At 36.4% G+C, this 12407-nt stretch overlaps 1 protein-coding gene across 1 annotated transcript in view; it reads right to left on the bottom strand.

Annotated features, from left to right (window-relative positions):
* SNTG2 (syntrophin gamma 2) overlaps positions 1-12407 on the bottom strand; it is a 169964-nt gene that overhangs the window by 90283 nt on the left and 67274 nt on the right. The window lies entirely within an intron of this gene.

Below are 12407 nucleotides of genomic sequence, written 5' to 3'. Positions count from 1 at the left end.
TCTGTTAGAGAAGGGAGTTGAAAGTCAGTTATTTTATACAAGCACTGAGTAGTACTTACAAAAGCAAATAAACCACAGAATGACCTCTGTTATGCCCAGGTGTTTAAAATGCCATTTAACTTACTTAAAATAAAGAACATTCTGGGAATGGTTCTATTTCTATTTCTTTTTCTTGTTCATAAGGATTTAGGGTTCATTCCCCCTCCCCCTCTGCCTAAATCTCCTTCTTACAGTCAGCAAGGGCTGAACTTTCTATTTACTTCGTTAAATAAATAATAGTGAGTTTCACATTCTAACAGGATGACTCAGAACTGGTGATCGAGGGACACTTTCCAGCTAAATGAAAAATTTGTAATGAAATTGTCAGTGTTGGTAACACTAAAGAATCTTTTAGACTGCCATCTGTTTGGGGAAAGGAATTTAATTTAGAGTATTTGCAATCCCTAGAACAATCCAGCTTTCATTTCACCGAGATCTTCTGGTGGTATTGTGGTATGAATGTTTCATCATCAAGTCCATAGACTAATGCTATTACATACAATTAGCCACAAAAGGCTAAGTTGACATAAAAATCTTATACTAAGCTCCAAAGTTTAGTATAAATTTAATAATAATATCATAGTGAAAAATCCAATACATATTTTAGAATGCTGTAAAAATTAAAATAATTGACAGAACCACATGCAATCTGAAGTTTAAAATGATCACCATAATCTAATATGCCTGTCTAGAAACTGAAATGTCTAAGAATAAAGCAGAAGGTAGCTTATTACAGTCAAACATAAATGCTTGAATATGATCACTGAATTTAAAACCAAAGATCAGAAAATAAACAAACATATAAATTTCTGCAACACCTTTGTTTAGCTGTTAATTTTTTTACCTCTTGTTCCTATTCTTTCAATTCTTAAGGTATAGAAAACATCTAGACAATTTAAACATTTAAAAATCTGTCTTTTTCTTGTGAACTATTAGCTATACTTCTTTTAGCAAGCTGTTGAACAATATTCTATAATAATCTAGGTGATTTAAGAGGACTTGGCAGCAAAAAATTTATGAGTGAGTCACTGGCAATTTCATGTTTCCATTTGGTCCCTTACACTCCAGTCAAAGGCTTTACTAAGATACCAGTGCAAAACAAAATATATCTCAATGTAGGTAATGATGATAAGATCCCCTCTCAGTCATCTTTTCTCCAGGCTAAACAGGCCCAGATCTCAGCCTTTCCTCATGAGAAGAGAGATGCTCCAGTCCCCTAATCATCTTCATAACCCTCCACTGGACCCTATCCAGCAGTTCCTTGTCATTCTTGAACTGGGGAACTGAGAACTCAACACAATATCCCAGATGCAGCCTCACCAGGGCAGAGTAGAGGGGGACAACCACCTCTCTCAACCTGCTGATCATACCCTTCCTAATGCACTCCAGGATACCATCAGCATTCTTGGTCACAAGGGCGCATTGCTTGCTCATAGGCAATTTGTTGTCCACCAGGACCCCCAGGTCCTCCTCTGCTGAGCTGCTTTTCAGCATTTCAACCCCTAACCTGTACTGGTGAATGGAGTTGTTCCTCCCTCAGTGCAGGACCCTACACTCAGCTTTGTTGAACTTCATGAGATTCCTCTCCAGCTCTCTATACTATGTCTCACTGAATGGCAGCACAGCCTTCTGGTTCATCAGCCACTCCTCCAAATTTTGTATCATCATCAGACTTGCTGAGGGTACACGCTGTCCCTTCATCCAGGTCACTGAGAATTTGACAAGACAGGATTCTGTAGTGACCTCGGGGGAACACCTCTAGTCACAGGCGTCCTACTAGACGGTGCCACTGATCACAACCCTCTGACCTTGGCTGTTCAGCCAGTTCTCAGTCCACCCCACTGTCCACTCATCTAACTGAAGCTTCCTGAGCTTACCTATGAGGATGTTATCGGAGACAGTGTCAAAAGCCATCTGGACAAGATGGTGAACACCAGACTGAGCAAATTTATTAGACACAATAAGTAATAAAAAACAATAAAAAGAAAAACAAACTGCAAATATCTGCAGAAGCAGCTCATGATACTGAATAACTGAAAGATAAAATGGCTTCTGAAAATACAGTAAATACACGAAGAAAGACAATATTAACTTCCCCCATACTGTAATAGGATATGAACAGATGATTAACACTCAAAAAATAAGATCCTGCTGTTGTGGGAAAAGCAGATGTTGAAAGGAATGGAATCATTTTCACACAAATAATTAAGTAAACAAAGATTCATTAATCTGGAAAAGAAGCATCTGAAGGAATTGTGACAAAGGTATGTAACAAATAACAAAGAAAGGGATTAGGGAACAGTGGTTCACTTGCCCTTTTCATATAAGCAGAAGGGGTATCAATTAGAAGTAAAAACAGTCGGATAAAAACAAAGATTGTTTTTCCTCTATATAACAAACTGGCTCAGGAAGTCCCTATGGCAGAAGTAATTGGAGGTGCAGGAAATAAACCCTGTAAGTAATTGTACATATTTCCTCTGGTTTTGTATTCTCTGGAGGGCATCAGCTGGGAACAAGCTACTTGGCTAGATGGTCCTTTGGTCTGACCCAGTGTACTGAGTTGGCTGACCTTCAAGCCTTCTGTCTACTAAGCAGCTGCTGCTGCTCATGTTGAAAACTCTCAACAGTGTTTCTCCAAAGCACTAAAAAAGTTGACTGTTTAGAGATCATCTCTGCAGTCACAGCTTTTATCCTCTGGTTCATTTCACACCTTTGGCATTCTGCTGAGACTGCCAACAATGTTGCCGATTAATGCCAATTTATTTGTCACACCTGTCCATTAAGAAATGGATTGAACACAAAAATCTCATTTCTGACAGAACACTGAACAAGAATCAGGTTGTAATGACACATAATCACTACCCACCTGGGACAGCTGTGATCTAGAGCAGGGTCTGATTCTCTCTCCCATTAGCAATTGTTGACATATGAAGGACAATGTAGGCAAGTGCTTTGTTGCTTTGTAAAACTACTATATAACAACTCATTATGGGGCAACCAAGAAATCTTCACAGAAGTAGAATGAGACCAGAAAGTCCTCCACTAAGTGAGACATAATGAGACACATCTCTAAGTTTTCCCTAAGAACATAAGAAGGAAGGTGAAAGAACACAGCTAGTTGGGACTGTCAATATTTGCAACTTTTTGTACAATTTGCAGGGCTTGGGAACTTATTTCACCTTTTTTTTTTTTTTAACTGCCATTGATTCTAGATTTCAGCAAGAAAAAATATCATGTCCTCAGAAAGAACAGTTTCTGAATCCTCCCTAGTAATGTGATTTGCAATTTCTGCTAGGCTGCACCTTGAAAGCTTCCAAAGTGATATTTTAGGCTGACATATTGCTCTTTTCTTAAACATGGGCTTCAGGGAGGTTGAAACTGCGTTGATTCACTTTTGGAGTCATAAATACGGAGGGTGATGTTGCTTAGTATGATTAAGCTTGCTTTTAAATATACTTTTCTGCTTTGCATAATCTTCATAGCAGATGCAGATGAAGGGCTATACCTGCAGCAGCAATATATCATTTGCAAGCATTCTCATACCACATTTAAAGTGAAGAGGCAACAATAATCGAACAGTTTATTCTTAGGAGACTAAGCTAATTAGCATTAATGCTTTCTTCCCTCAAAACACACTACTTTTTCTTTACTATGATGCCTTGCTGCTGTCACCAGCATTGGGAAATAGAGGACAGGAAAAATTCTTATAAATATCTGAGCTTTCACCTGTACATGTAGCCAGTGCAAATTATTTCACAAAAGGCTTTTGTGTTATAGGGGTTTGATCTTCTATTGAAACTCCTTAATTTTTGCAGTTATTTTCTCAACTTGTTGGAGGGGTTCAAAAAACAGGAACTAGATGATCTTAAGGTCCTTTCCAACCCTACCTGTCTTGGGTGACATGGTTTAGTGTGTGGTGTTCCTGCCCATGGCAGGGGGGGTGGAACTATATATCTTAAGGTCCCTTCCAACCCTAACTATTCTATGATTTTATAATTTAGGTCCAAGCCCCCTGCAATGGGCAGGGACACCTTTCACTAGACCAGGTTGCTCAAAGCCCCATCCAACCTGGCCTTGAACACTTCCAGGGATGGGACAGACACAACTTCTCTGGGTAACCTGTTCCAGTGCCTCACCAGCGTCACTGTGAAGAATGTCTTCCTTATATCTAATCTAAATGTACCCTCAGGACCTGTGGATGCATCTCATCAGGACCCATGCACTTGTACACCTTCAGGTTCCTTAGAACCTGAAGGAACCTGATGTTCTCCTACAGTGAGCAGTTCTTAATACTCCCAGTCCTTGCCTTTGCCTTCTGTCACTTGGGCCATGGGGCTGAAGCACTTGCTGGTGAAGACCAAGGCAAAAAAGTTGTTGAGTACCTTAGCCTTCTCTATATCCTGGGTGTCCAGGTTTCCCATTTCCTGCATTTTCCCTGGTCTTTTTTTTTCACCAGTGTACCTACAGAAGCTTTTCTTGTTGCCCTTAATGTCCTTAGCCAGATTTAATTTTATCAGGGCTTTAGCTTTACTAAACTGATCCTTGGCTGCTGAATTTCTCTGCATCCTTCCCAGACTATCTTTCTTTGCTTCCACCCTAGAGCAGGCTTCCTTTTTGTATTGAAGTTTGCCCAGGAGTTTCTTGTTAATTCGCACAGACCTTATGGCATTTTTGCTTCACCTCCTCTTTGTTTGGTTTAGTGGTGAATTTGATAGTGTTAGGTTAACACTGAGTTGGACTTGATGATCTTAAGGGTGTTTTCCAACCTATGATTCTATGATTCTATGAAATAATCCTGTGATACTGACAAGGAAAAAATATAACCTTTTACTGATCATTTATATTTATCCTTTTTTGCTTTAGAGGATTTATTATTTCAGAACGTATCATTAAAGTCTTAAGCCTGTTCTGTAAACTGGTATCTCTACCAAGCACATGTATATGTTGTAAGAGGTATGACTAATTCTAGATTACTCTCTTTATTGATACTGGTTCAAAAGGAGATGGTTATGATAAAGCTGTTATCTATCTCTTGAGGTATTTTTGCTATATCCACTTTAGTTAGCTTTGCTGAGAATTCCTAAGAATAAAATAAAACATTCCTCCACAAAATATGTGTACAAAAATGCTTGCAATATATTTGATATTTATATACTTAAATATTTTCCTAGTAAAAACAACTCTGAGGTTGAAAACATAGAATCATAGAATATTTTAAGTTGGAAAGAATACATAAGTATTGAGTCTAACTCTGCGCTCCTTGCAGGACTACCTAAAACTGAATCATATGACTAAGAGCATCATCCAGATGGTCTCTGAAATCTGAAATGCTAAAAAATGGCTTGGCATAGCTTTATTTCCTTATATATATATACATATATATATTTATGTATATAAGCGGGGTTACTTATACAAGTATATAAGTGAACCAATCAGATCAACATATGGCTGAGCATTTGCTAATACTTATTCCAAGGACAGAGAGGAAACAGAGGCTGTAAACTAGTTGGAGAAGAGAACAAGACCACTCCATTTCACACTAAAAAACTCTTACATTAGCTTACTTTAATCCTTGAAAACCACCATTAACAATTGTTCAGCTGGTACTAGAGACATGAGAGAAAATCTTGTGATGCCCAGCTAAAGAAACCCATTATTGTGATATCTACTGTAAAGAGAAGTCAATTAGAGCACTCAGCTTGTCTCTGAATTCAGAGGGATTTAATGATGATTATCAAGATACCTGTGCATTCCTTTGATGCAGCATCAATTCAGGAGAGAATTTGTGTTTATTTATTTTTAATGGAATTCTTCGATGCAGGTGCACAATTCTATGACAGCTTTAAGAAGACAGTAATTACCTGGTAAAGTATGCATCACCAAATCATTTAATAGATAAAGGCTTCTATACAGGAAACAAGCTCTTCCAGATGAAGTAACAATTTGGACAAGGAATTTGATGCCTTTAAAATTCAGTGAAAGCAGCAAATTATAATTATACAGCTCTATTCTACATTATTCTAATTGACAGACATTGCTTAATTAAATGGGAGGAAGGTGAAATAGCATGTGAAACAAGCATACTACTCCCTTTCTATCACAGAAAAAGAAACATTTTAAATTCTAATGCTGAATCAGATGCATGCTTTTGAAATTTAATGACTGCTCTTGAAGACATTTAATGCTTTTTAATTAATGGATAGTTTTGCAGACACTGAGCGCCTGTAATTGGTGTTTACATGGACACTCTATATAGAAGTACATGTTAGGAACTTAAACTGCCCTATTCACTGAAATAGCTATGCATTTAAGTCAATGGGATTGCTATTCCATCAGTGAGGAACAAATTAAAAACCTTTAAATTATGTAAGTTTCCCTAGAAGTGATTTATAATGGAAATATTAATAAATATTTCATTGCAGCTGTGCTGCTATGTCCTACTACATTTTTTTTTTTTTTAATGAACCAATGAGGTACAAGCCTGACTAAGATATTTTTAGAGAATATAAATGTATTGTTTGACAGAATCTTGCACCTTTTCCTTTAATTTGCTTCCCTCAGGCTAGTCTGTAATTGGTTCCTGAATAACCTCAACAACCTTTCCTGGAACATCATTCCAGATATATTCCTCCTTTGGGGGAAAGGGGATAGGGGCCAGAGTAGTTTATATTAAATCTCAGCATAAAAAGCAGGAAGTAATTATGACTCTTCTCAAACTATAACAGCAGTCAGAAATCAAACCCCAACATTATGGTATTACACTATTAATGCAAGTGTACCCAAACTTCAAGTGTTACAGACAGCTTTTGGTAGCCTTTCATGTCCCCAGATGGGCATGCTGTCCTTGCTTAGAAAAATTAGCTCAGGGTGGAAAATTCTTTGAACTCCACAAAGTCTGCACACCCCTCAGGATAAATTTGAGGCTTAACTGTTGTTTGTATCCTTAACTAGAAACTCAGTAAGTGTCAATTTGTTGCAGGAATGACCCTGGATGAAGCTCTGTGGGAGAACTTGTTGCCTACATTTCACTATCAGTTTTCACTGTAAATAATTTCTAGCATGTACCTGAACTGCTGGACTTCATCTATGCTAACATCAAATCTAGAAATACACCATCACTATATGCCTCTCTCTTTCCATGCTGATCGTTACCAGAGCCTAGCATTTGTAACAGTAATTGAAAATACCTTGGCAACAGTAGATGGATCTTGCTGGTATAAAAATAAAAAAAAAAGGGAAAATAAAAAAATGGAAAAAGCTTGTATTCATTTCTTCTAACACTTCACCTTCCTCATTTAGTCATCGGTCTCATGAATGGTACCATATTTATTTCTCTCTAACCGAGGACTTCTAATAATCCCTGCTAAAATATATGAAAGAAGTCTGCTCTTTTTGTTCACCACGTTTGCAACAGGTGAGAAATGGTCATAATTTTGCTTACTCATAGAATGGAGTTTCAAATTCTACCTTTATAATCTAGCTCTGAGCTGAGGTTGTCCATTTTGCACCTTTATAGTCAAAGGCAGGAAAACAGATATGAGAAAAAAACATAGATGAGTTTGTCCAAGAATCAAATGCAAATTAATTAACTAAATTTCTCCACAGCTCTTATTCTGCACATTTGAATATCATAGGCCAAACAGGAAAGCATCATTAATAAGTAAATAATTTGTTTGCCTACCTGTGCAAATGAAAGGTACTCAATGCACTTAGAGCAACTTATGCAAATGCATAAGGATAAAGAAAATATTACCCAATTTCTACCAGGAGTCATTAAAAAGTGTAATATTTTTTTTTTATCTCCTAAGTAATTTTGTTTTTGCTGCTGCTTCAAACTACAATGACCAAATTCGTATGAACTATAAGAAACAATGCATTTTTATGAAATGACAATGTATGGCAAAATTATGTATAAATAAAAAATAAAACCAGATACCTAACAAGTGCGAGTTACTGTTTTCTACTGAACATACTTCTATTCTGATCCTGCTGCACCTTTTTCTGAAAGATAAATAATAAAGTTCATTTTATCTGAGCTTTCTTGGTCTTCTGCTTCTTTTCTAGTGGAAACAGATTTGGATTGAAGCTGCCTTCTTTGAAGGTGTGTGACTATCAGATTAATTTTCAGCATTCTAAGTGAATACTTTTAAAACTAGTATTAGGTGTAATAAAACAGCAAATATTGTTCTGTGTTCATTTATTTAGCAGCTAGTAAGACTTTCTTTGTATTTTCAATACCACATTAACTTTCACCAGCTTTGGTTAAGGCTTTAAGTTAAGGAAATCCTAAAGCCATATTAATTTCTGTGCAGAAGAAATGACCAACGTGATCAATCATATGTTAAATACTATAAGAAATAAGTCTGCTGAAAGGATTAGCAGTAACAGTGGGGATCAATACAACTAAAAGATAAGACTTTTAAAGATACCTTTTATTCACTTTATTAATCTCATAGTGAAAGTCCCAATCAACTCTAATCAGAATTAGAAAAATACAGCACTTTTGAATAGCTAAATCTAAATCAAACAATTTCAATACTCAATATCAAATGCATTTCCTTAACAATTCTACAGTCGTGGAGTAAGAAGGTATTATTTGATAGGCTTTTTTCAGCTTCTACTGCTATGCTTTCTGAAAGGTGTAATCAGAAAATTTGGAATATTTTTCCCCATAGGTGGAAAGGGAACAGTCACTTCATATTTTATTAATTGAGAAAAAGAAGCACAATTATTTCCAGGGTGTTTATCTCATTTCATAAATGTCTTCAGCACAGCAGCAGTCCAAAATATTTAAGTGTAGCTAGCTGTGTTCATCTATTTTGAGTTTCTCTTCAGTGAATAAATGGAAGAGATGGTGATGATTACTTTCACCAGAGTAACCAGCGCTGTACCTCTGAGTGAGCTATTTATTGTATTTATTACATTAACTATGTTTTATGCGCGTACATTCTCAAATGATACACTGTGAATTGGAAGTCAATTTAAAGTTACATTGCTTTCATATTCAGTGAGAAAAACATAGATTTTCAGATCAAGAGTTGGCAGAGTCTATCGGTATCACATGCTAAACCATTCTAATGGGAAAGCTATTGATCTGAAATCCTGAAACTTTTCTTCTTTAAAATGAGCTACAGGATAATAAAAATGAAGAATAAAATAAAGCTTAAGAATGATCAATGGTACACTGAACTGGAAGACACTACAGGAATATTCAAAAAATAAAACTATTGAAACTCTTTCAGATGTAGGGCATCAGTTCAATCTCAATGCAATAACCTGGTCACACACTCCACTAAAAGTATCCATCAGAATAGCATTTACTCTCTGTCAGAGAAGGTCCACCCCCTTTCTTGGGTCCTCTTCCCTTTTTGCCTTTACATGCTCGGAGACTTGAGTCACGCCGTTCTCTCACTCTGGAACCAGGACTATAATAGATATTAAAGATTTAGCATCCTACTAGTTCCACCAAGAGTTGAGCATCTGTATTTTTTCTTCTTAAAAACCTGAACTTGGTGATAAAGTAGGCAATGTCTTTTTTAAAGCAAAACTTTTTAATTTAACAGATGCAAGAAAGCCCCCAATGAAAAATACTTTAAGCCTACTTAGAAAAATTTAAGTGCCTGTTTAGTTTCATTTAACCAACTAAACTAAATGTGCACTATCAAAATTAAATTAGAGTTCTTAAATTACATGAACACATGTAAAATAATGATTTACAATGGTCTCACTTCACTTATTAGAACATCCCTTTTAGACAACTCAGGGAAGTTGGATTTTCAATGAAATGAAAACCTACTTCATTCTCACTTTACACTGTAACTATCATATAACTCGATGTCTTAAACATGAATTTGCTTTTTATACCCCCTAACTACTCCAGGGAGCTAGCCTGGACATTTAGGATATATGGACATCTAGAAGAATCTCTCTACAGTATTTTTTTTGTTGTTTTGTAGGTAGAATCCGTTGGGTAAACAACCTGTAATCACTAGCGTAAAGACCACCTCCTTTGAATGTTTTAATGTTCCCTTCTGAAATTTCACTTTGTGTTTAAGAAACCACTTATAAAATACAGATGAATGTATCTGCCACTACTAATCTCTAAAGCATTTGTCACAGTGTCCAAGCACAAAATAATTAGGTGTGAAGCAAGCACTTCAGCTCATTTCTGTGTTCCAGAGAACCCTGTTAAAGAGCTACAATGCAAACTGCTCTGCTATTATAGTGAGGATGTACCTATATCCTGAAGATGGTACTTCATCACGTATAACAGATGTTTCATGGCCAAGGTGGTAAAGGTACATCTAACAGAGGCAAGATAACACCAGAACTGAAAATGGTATAATCACATTAGGCAGAAGCAGCTTGCTGTTAAGATGGCTGAACTACTGTCTATATGATACAAGTTAGCTGAAGTGTCTCTATACAACTGTTTTTCAGAACAGACATGCTGAATGATAGCTTGGTAAAACTGGTGTATCAGTAATTCCTTGCATTCCCATCCGTTCCTTTACATTTGATGCTTTCCTGAGCAGTATTTCCAGTCAGTATTTCTGAATCTGACTGTGGATAGGAAGATACATACAAATGCTACACAATCCTACAAGACACAATACTCAAAGTGAGTCAGATCTTCCCTAATAAGGTGACATTTAAATGGATATTTAAGGATTTAAATATTCTTATCCCTACTGGGCAATACAATTATAGGAAATGTCAGTTCAGCTCTTCCTTCACCGTAAAAAATGAAAATACCTAATTAAAAAAAGTAGAAACACTCACTAGCTAGAAGTTGAAATACATTTATAACCACTATGAAAGGTCTGCCCAGAGCTCAGTTAGTTACACTCATAGTTTACTCTGATAAGTTTGACCATGCATCTCCAGCAGATCATCTCAAAAGCCAGTCATTCCTACTCAGAATACTTAGAACCTTGCTTTTGTATTTCACAATAAGAATCCGTCAGTTTTTCATCTTGTTTCCAATGAAGGGAGACCATGACTTTTTTATTAGGCTAGATATAAGGTAGATTGTTCTGCTTCACAGCATCTGGTACATACGTAGCTCCTTATGTGACTTTATGTCAAGCTTCAGAAAAAATAAGTGTTGTATAAAAGCAAGCTAGTACCTTAGTATTCTCCCTTTTTGCTTTCTGTTTTTCCACTTATATTTCAAGTTTATGCACATTCTTTTGTGTGTTACCTTGGCAACTAACTCTAAATTACTCTGCTACAAGTCTACAAAACTCCAGCCACTTATTTATGTTTTTATAATGCGTAGAATTCAAAGTGTGCAGTTCCCACAGTACAGTCATAATGATTATTAAAAGTTCTTATGGCACAATCATTCTAGCACTTAATAGGCATTGGTTTACTAGAAGATGATAATGCAGTCACAGCCAATCATCTGACCATAGCCCTGTTCTTATAACACAAGGTATTTGCAGAAAGCACTTTGTATGCAGAGTACCTAGTAGACAGGTCTTGCAGAATGCTGGATTCTGAGGACAGATTTGAGTTCTTTAGTAAGGCTACAGTACAAGGTAATTAAAAGTAATAATTATCTTCATAACTAAAACCAAATAAGCATGAAACCTTCTGTATCTATGCTCAGTTTGGACGCCTAGCACTAAGGTATAGGTATCAGCACAGAAAGGCTTATTTCTCTTTATTCGTTTATTGTATGTATATATTTATATTATCTCATAGATATGTATAATCAGATGAAAACAAGTCTTAAGTTTAGAAATACAGTGCTCAAAGGAGTTAAAAGCTTGGGAGAAGTGGAGCAATAAGCAGACCTGATGTCACTTGCTGAGTAGGAAACTTTCACTCCATTCACTGGGCATTCCTACTGTAAAATTTAATACCCAACTGAAAAACTACAGCTGCAGAGCTGAAGAAGTTTTGAACATGAAGGTCCACGTCCTTGTACAGCTAGTATCTACATCTTCAGTCTTCAGTCTTAAAAGAAAATTTTGCTTACTAAGACAACCTATCTTCTTTGGCTTTGGTGACTAGTATTTTTCCCAGAGTAGTATCTCCCCTCCCTAACCCACCCCCCCACCCCCCCCTCGATACCGCAATTAATTTAATCACAGCTGGTGACTGCAGAAAAAAAGAATTTAATATCTTCTGTATTAAAAAAGCAGGCCTTTTTTTTCCCCCTATATCTGCTTTCCCATTTGATTTCTTTCTCATTTTCTCACCCTTTTACCAGTCACAAAAGTTTACCTCAGTAATTCACCTTTACACTATTTTCTGAGTTCCTTGTACATTTCAGAAACTCTAGCTGGACTAAATTCGATAGTACTATACCACAATTCAACAAAATATGGCAAAAGATCACAGGAATTCACGTCTAAACA

Source organism: Pezoporus flaviventris, unplaced genomic scaffold, assembly GCF_033815535.1.
Source record: "Pezoporus flaviventris isolate CSIRO_AGI_PZ_B2104156 unplaced genomic scaffold, CSIRO_AGI_Pfla_v1 ptg000031l, whole genome shotgun sequence".
Lineage (NCBI taxonomy): Eukaryota > Metazoa > Chordata > Aves > Psittaciformes > Psittacidae > Pezoporus > Pezoporus flaviventris.
This window is presented reverse-complemented; position numbering and strand designations above follow the sequence as displayed.